Source organism: Sinocyclocheilus rhinocerous, unplaced genomic scaffold (genome assembly GCF_001515625.1).
Source record: "Sinocyclocheilus rhinocerous isolate Xijiao unplaced genomic scaffold, SAMN03320098_v1.1 scaffold2051, whole genome shotgun sequence".
Classification (NCBI taxonomy): Eukaryota; Metazoa; Chordata; class Actinopteri; order Cypriniformes; family Cyprinidae; genus Sinocyclocheilus; species Sinocyclocheilus rhinocerous.
Window position 1 is genome coordinate 597,128 of NW_015662256.1, and position 6,243 is coordinate 603,370.

The 6,243-nt window shown below is 47.1% G+C and overlaps 1 long non-coding RNA gene across 1 annotated transcript in view; it reads left to right on the forward strand.

The window, feature by feature from the left end:
• Positions 1-1,080: 1,080 nt before the first annotated feature.
• Positions 1,081-6,243, forward strand: part of LOC107728002 (uncharacterized) — a 6,129-nt gene continuing 966 nt past the window's right edge. Inside the window, exon 1 of the long non-coding RNA XR_001638419.1 lies at positions 1,081-1,288. This is a non-coding gene — a long non-coding RNA (uncharacterized LOC107728002). The remainder of the gene's footprint in view (positions 1,289-6,243) is intronic.

A 6,243-nucleotide genomic window follows, 5' to 3' on the forward strand; every position in this document is an offset into this window, starting at 1 on the left:
ACATTACCAAGAGTCAAGTCAGACATTCGACAGTCATAATTACGTTAACACACAGGGAAAATGTTTAACGGATGCCTCGCAGATACAAACAGGGTAAGTAATGTTTTATGTTTTGATTAAAAGTTAGTTAAAATTAAACGTCAGCGAAACCCTAAGAATTCACAACATTTTTTACAGTAGTGCTCTCATTATAACGTTATATATGTGGTAAGGTGGGTGACGTAATCCTTCCTCATTGGCGTGTGGTTGTCATCCACAATAGCCTATTAGAACCTGTGAGCAGCACGGCGCAACAAATCCCGACAGAAAACTGCTGCCGGGTTCTATTTATGACGTGCTGACACACATTTCAAATGGTTTTCAACGGTCGTTTGATCGCGTCCAGTGTAGGCAGACTTTAGCTGTTGTAGACACGGTGTTACTCACCTATTGAGAAGAAACAAAGCAACCTCGGCGTCCGATCGCAGGCCTCCGCTCCTTCAGTTCTCTCCAGCGCTGGAAAGCTGATACGATATTTACACGGGTCCTACTTCTTAACCTTATCGTTCCGCAGACGTTTTCCTCTTTTGTTTTTTATCCGCCATCTCCATCTTTCTGTCGCTCGGCTCAGCTAATATCCGTCCCATGCACTGAACGCGCTCTCCTCCACATCACGAGTAGACACGCCCCTTATTGCTGATTGGCTACAAGTTTGTTTTGCGATTCGGCCCGAATCAGTTTTCTAAAGTGCTTTTGAAAAATCACTTACTCTGCCTTTAAACTGAACCTTCCCTTACCAAAAAGTAGTATACTTCAAGTTTATTTTAGTAAGTATACTTAAGTAAAGTTCAAGTATATTTTTAAGTATACTTTATGTAGTCATTATACAAATATCAGTGTACTAGTAGTATACTTGTAAGCGTATTATTTCAATACTCCTTGGGACCCACTTTCTAGTATATAAAAGTATACTTTTAAGTATACTTTAAGTATAACAGTAGTAAACTTTGAGTACACAACTAGTTTACATCTATGTTTTTAGTTTGTACTGCAACTATACTAAAAGTGAACTTATAGGCATACTGATAGTTTGTGGTAAGGTGGGTGACGTAATCCTTCCTCATTGGCGTGTGGTTGTCATCCACAATAGCCTATTAGAACCTGTCTTTCCGGGTATTTAAGGCTGGAGTTATGCCACCTGGTGTACGTCACTGCTGGGACCGCACCTATGGAGTGCACGTGTATAGATGCACGTGGAATGGCCATTTGATGCGTTGTGTTGGGTTGCAGGCTGTCCACTACATGTCAGGTATGTGTCTGCTCGTATTACGTGCTGCTCGTTTAGCATCAGGTGATGTTAATCGGTGCTTATTTACTACTTAGCTGTAAAATTCTTCGGTGAAGGTGTCTTCCTGCATGAGCTTCTATGCTTGTTATGAGTTGAGAGCAACGGTACAATTCGTGCGGCACAACGATCCGTTTCGGTAGGTGCGATCCGTTTTCTCTTGTTCACAGGAAAAGTGATATTTTAGTAATCGCCCCTTTCTTTTATTGCACTGAGGTTTTTCTCTGACGCTGCGCTGGTTAGTCGCGGGAGAAGGCGGAAGTGTCTACACTCGGCGTTAAAGGAGGACGGCGCTGCTGTTTTCTTTTGTTATTTTCTCGTCTTTTGTGCTTCTTTCCTTTGTTTCTTTTCTTTCTTTTGTTTAATTTAAATAACATTGTGTTATTTTCCTGCTCTATATATTTTGTTTCCTGTTTGTTTGTTGTAAATATAACATTGTGATATTATTTCTTTATACATATTGTTTTCTTTTTGGTTTAAGTTGATGGATGTATTTTTATTGTGTTATGGAATGTAAAATTTTCTTTTGTGTTTGTTTTAGGCACTGTAGGGCCCGAGGCTGGGAGGCTAGCTGGTAGTGAGTACTGGTGATGGTACAATCGTGTGGAGTGCAGTGTTGTTTGGATTCACGTTTTACTCTGTGTGAGTGGGTGTGAATGTGTGTGTGGGATGCACTAGCGTACAGATAGGATCTTCACTTCAGCTAGCCTGCCTTTGCTGCTGGAAAGCCTGTGCCTGTTAATTGGTTGTTTTCCTTTGTGAGTATGCTTAAATTGATTCTTTATCTGGTGTAGTATACAGAGCTGCCGATATATGGTGTTTAATTGTGATCCGATACGTGACATTGATGCTCTTGAGTGTTTTAATAATTTGTTGTGACAATTTGAATAAAGCGTTTGTACATTGTTTACATGTACAAAAAAAAAACAAAGAAAACAGCAGCGTGCGTCCGGTGTGTCCTTCTCTTGCGGTAAGTGAGATTTGTGGTTAAGTATGGAGGAAGAACTGCGAGAATTAAGGGAGATGGTAACTCAGCTGAGGGCAGACAACGAACGGTTACAGCAAGAGCAATTATCTGCTCATCCGGGTCCTAGTGGGCCGCCTCCCGTAGCTGTTGGGCCCCCTCCTTCCACTTCACAGTCAAGTAATGAGTATGCTGCCCTGCCAGAGAGATACGTTTTTGTACCACGAGACCGAAAGTGTCCAAAATTTAGTGGCAGGTCTAGTCTTAATATTGGGGAGTGGATCGAGGAGGCTCAGGCTTGTATGCAGGCCCGTCATATGTCTGCGTCCGATAAAGCATTCTTCCTCTTTGACCATTTGGAGGGAGAAGCAAGAGAGGAGATTCGCTATCGTTCAGATGATGAACTTAACGATCCAGCAAAAAAATTTCTGTGCTAAAGGAGTTGTATGGTTGCTCACAATCATATGTATCTTTGCAGGAGGCTTTCTTCTCTAGGAGGCAGCAAGAAGGGGAGTCTTTGTTGGAGTTCTCCCTTGCTTTGTTTGGCCTCCTGGAGCAAGTGAAGCAAAAGTCACCCTATGCCATGCCAAATTCTCAAGTTTTGTTGTGCGACCAATTTATCGAGCATGTTAATGACAGTGCTCTTCGGCGAGAGCTCAAACAATTGGTACAAGGCCAACCCGCTCTGAACCTCTTAGACGTACGGGGTGAAGCGCTTCGGTGGGAACGGGAGGGTATGCCAGGGAGTTCAAGGGGTCGTAGTCATTCGCTTCCTTCTGCGTATGGCATTCAGTATGGGGTGTGGGGTGAACCTCGTGAGAATACCGTGAGGTCATCTCGGGAGTCTGAGTTGGGAGAAGTCAAAGAAATATTGAGGTTGCAGCAGGAACAAATAAGTACGCTGACTCAAAGTATCGCCCGTTTAAAGGCCCCTCAGCCCCATAGTCGATCCCCTCGTTGTAACCAGATTGTGTGCCGAAGATATTAGAAACCGGGTCACTTTGCTAGGGAGTGCGATGGGGAGCGTGTATCTACCCGCTTCTCATCAGATGCTTCGTCGCAAACTGTTAGTGGACAGCCTGACTCACCTGCGTTGTCGGGAAACTAGTCCCCACCGCGCTGCAGAGCCAAAGCGCGGTTGGGGAGGAGGACGGCTCAAGTACTGCTTTATCTCATTTAATGTCTTCATGCCCACATCTGCTTGTTCGTATCGGTAGCCTTGTTTGGTTGACACTGGGTCCATGGTGTCCACAATTACTGAAAGCTGCTTCCAAATGCATTTCCAGTTGTGGGGTGTAGATCGTTTAAAATCGTGCCATTGGCTCCAACTTCGTGCAGCCAATGGCTTGTCAATTCCCTACATTGGCTACGTGGAATTGGATATTGAGATGTGTAACCTATTGATTCCTAAGTGTGGGGTCTTGGTGGTCAGGGATCCTCCTGGGGGCATCAGTACTCAAATTCCCGGAGTGCTGGGAATGAATGTCCTTAGTCGATGCTACCAGTAGCTCTTTGGACAGTATGGCCCTGGCTTGTTTGATTCTCCCTCTTTTGTGGAGGCTCCAAAATTCATGTTACAGGCATTACAATATTGCCATCTGGCGGAGGACCAGTCCTCAGTAGTGCGTACTGGTAAGGCTAAGTTGCGGGGTAGTAAATCGTGTCGCATTCCGGGTGGCATGTTAAAACTTGTCCCTGCCACGTGTTCTGAACAGTATGCGGAAGGAACTGTGTTGTTTGAGCCTCCTGTGGCCGGGTTGCCAGCTGGATTGCTGGCCTCGCCCGCGCTGGTTAGAGTAGTCCGTGGTACAATTTACTTGCCTGTGGTTAATGTAGGGACCACGGATGTAATGCTGTACGCTGGCACAGTGTTAGGAACACTTAATAGTGTTCAGGTAGTAAGTTTGCCGGCTGGGATAACCGAGGTAGAGCCGGTGAGGGTTCTAGTGCGCTCTCAGGTTGTGGAGACGGTCGCCCTGGTTCAAGAACAGATCGAAGCTGTCGATTTATCTGTCCTGTCCCAGGGAGAGCAGGGTGAGGTCAGGGCTTTGCTGAAGCGATACCAATCTGTGTTCTCGGCTCACGATGGTGATCTGGGCTGCACAGATTTGATTTCACATGAGATCCCGTTGTTGGATTCAGTGCCCGTCCGTCAGAGGTATAGGCGGATCCCGCCGTCAGAATATGAGGTTGTTAAGTCCCATATCAACCAGCTACTAGAGACCAACGTAATCCGAGAGAGTTGTAGCCCGTATGCGTCACCCATAGTGCTTGCCAGGAAGAAGGATGGTAGTCTATGCATGTGCGTTGACTACCGTCAACTAAACGCAAAGACAAGGAAGGATGCTTTTCCCCTCCCGCGTATTGAGGAGTCCTTAGACTTCTTGACGGGGGCCGGTTGGTTTTTCGCTATGGATTTGGTTAGTGGTTACAACCAGGTCCCCGTCTTTGAAAAGGATAGACCTAAGACCGCGTTCTGTACCCCGTTTGGCCTATTTGAGTTCAATCGTATGCCCTTTGGGCTGTGTAATGCTCCAAGCACCTTTCAGCGTTTGATGGAACGGATGTTTGGGGACCAACAGGGTAGTTCGCTACTGTTGTACCTGGATGATATTGTGGTATTCTCCTCTTCCGTTTCGCAGCACCTTGAGTGGTTGGAGGTTGTGTTGGGTCGCTTGGAGCATGAGGGCTTGAAGGTCAAGTTGGCGAAGTGCGCGTTCTTTCAAAAGGAGGTGAAATATTTGGGACATGTGATCTCTGCTCAGGGTGTATCTACTGACCCCGGGAAGATTGAGGCAGTTTCGCAGTGGCGGCGTCCCACCAGTGCATCTGAATTACGCTCGTTCCTAGTATTTGCTAGCTACTATCGCCGTTTCGTGCAGGGCTTTGCAAAGTTGGCGGCTTCCCTGCACCAGGTGGTGGCTGAGTGTGCTGATGTCAAGCCCCGGGTGCGAGCTGGTAAGAGCTTTCCTGATGCCTGGTTAGAACAGTGCCAACAGAGCTTTGAAGAATTGAAGGTTAGGCTTACGACGGCTCCAGTGTTGGCATACGCTGATTTCTCCCTGCCCTTTATTTTAGAGGTAGACTATGGTGGCTTGGGGGCAGTCCTCTCCCAGGCGCAGGGTGGGAGAGTACGACCCATTGCGTATGCCAGCCGCAGTCTTAGGCCCACTGAGCGCAACATGGTTAACTACAGCTCCATGAAGTTGGAGTTCTTGGCGCTCAAGTGGGCCATGACTGAAAAGTTCCGTGAATATCTTTTGGGGCATAAATGTATTGTCTATACTGACAATAACCCTCTTAGCCATTTGTTAACAGCTAAGCTTGCTGCTACTGAACAGCGCTGGGCTGCCCAGCTTGCAGCATTTGATTTCACTATTAAGTATCGGCCAGGTAGGAGTAATAGAAATGCGGATGCCCTTTCGAGGCAGGACCCCTCCGGCCAGTGTGAGGTGAGTGCGCTGTTGCCGGGAACTGACGTGCCGGCTACGGTTAAGCAGGTGATCGCGGCGGAATTGCGTCCACAGGCAACTCAGGCAGTGGTTTCTGTGTTGCCTGGTTTTGAGGGTGACATGGGCATATGTCAACAGGCTGACCCGGTAATTTACTCCGTCAATGGGATCGGCTGGGGGATAGGGAGGGCGTATTGTATCGTCGTGTTTTTCGCCCAGACGGAGTCGAGGAGGGTTTCCAATTGGTTCTTCCGTTTGCCCTGCGAGTTGAGGTCTTGGCCCGGGTCCACCAAGGGCATGGGCACCAGGGCATTGACCGCACCACTGAGCTGGTTCGGCAACGTTGTTATTGGCCACGCCTCACAGCTGACGTGGCTCGGTGGTGCCGTGAGTGCGAGAGATGTCAGGCCGCCAAAGATACTGTAACGAATCAGCTCATGGGAAATATGAATAATTAATCATAACTAGTTATAATTAATTATGAATATTTTAGATCCGCTGTA